Source organism: Electrona antarctica (genome assembly GCF_951216825.1).
Source record: "Electrona antarctica genome assembly, chromosome: 7".
Taxonomy (NCBI): domain Eukaryota; kingdom Metazoa; phylum Chordata; class Actinopteri; order Myctophiformes; family Myctophidae; genus Electrona; species Electrona antarctica.
In genome coordinates this window covers 24,822,463-24,823,747 of record NC_136812.1, presented here as the reverse complement: position 1 = coordinate 24,823,747, position 1,285 = coordinate 24,822,463, and positions in this window count along the sequence as shown.

The window sequence follows — 1,285 nt, the reverse complement described above, 5'->3', positions numbered from 1 at the left end:
ACATGAAAGTATGATCCGACAAGGTGTGTGTGCAATGAGTCCAGTCTTATAGGTGGTGGGTTGATTGCTGTAGTGTTCACAGGTTTGTAATGGGCTGGGCTGATGAGTGTGGAACCAGGTGTGTAATTGGGACTGAAGTGTGGAATGGGATGAGGGAGTGGCCGAAGTGGAAATGCAGACAGGGGGAGACTCAAACCATGACACACTTGGGATATTATTTACATTATGAAGAGAGGGTATATACAACAAAATAATAATTTTGAGCGATGGAAATAAGCGAATTAGCACAACACCCCATAGCCCCATTCAATTCCCATTCAATGCAATGCAATTCATTTAGGGCTTATGGTAGGAGAAATAGCCAATAAGGAGCTTTTGCACAAAATAACACCTGGACCTCTTTGGTGGGGACGTAACAACTACAAAGAAAGGTAAGAAAGCCTTTTATTATGGAATTCTCCTTTAAGCTTTTTACATGTTTGACTGGAAATTTTTAAATATTACTGCTATATATTTCCTTTTATTAGTATATACTCTATAACAAAAATTAATTGATTGAATACTTTATTAACAGTTTGCATTGGCAAACACAGTTAAGTACAGTACAATACAAGGTCTCCTAAAAGGATGAATCCAAGAAAGCCTATTGGCTTGTTTCCATTTGGGCCATTCTTAGTTTAGATTATTCTATTTCACACTTGCTTTGGCAATGCAAACTGTTGCCTCTTGTGCCAATAAAGCCATTTTGAATAAAAGTAAACTTGAGTGAAGGAGGAGGGAGAGGCAAAGGGTGGACGAGCACGAGCCGTAAACAAAGTGGGCGTGGTCTGAGGTAATTAGAGGATACAGTGTGGTGTCTGCAGTGTAGACACCTTTACCATCACCCCCACCCTTCCTCTCTGTCTCTGTCCTTCATTATGTCCCACTCAATCCATGATTCAGTCATTCCATTGCTTGCTTGCTTGCTGAGACATGGAGTTGAGGAAAATACTAAGCTTCCTTAATAATAAGCTTCCAAAGGGTCGCATCTTGCCTGATGCTGCGTTCAGCCAGCTACGGTACATTGCTGCCAAGTTGCCATTGAAGTGTTGCTCAAGCCACACTGCGTAAAGTATGGTTAAATATAGCACAGGGAAACTGTTAATGACAAAACAAAAAGGTTATTATTTTTTCATTTTTCAGAACAGAGCAGGGATTGTGGGGTGAGAAATGGGAGTGGAAGTAAAAACATGATTGATTGATGCTTCACTGCGTCATTGGGGAGCTGAGAATAGTTGAAGCCAGT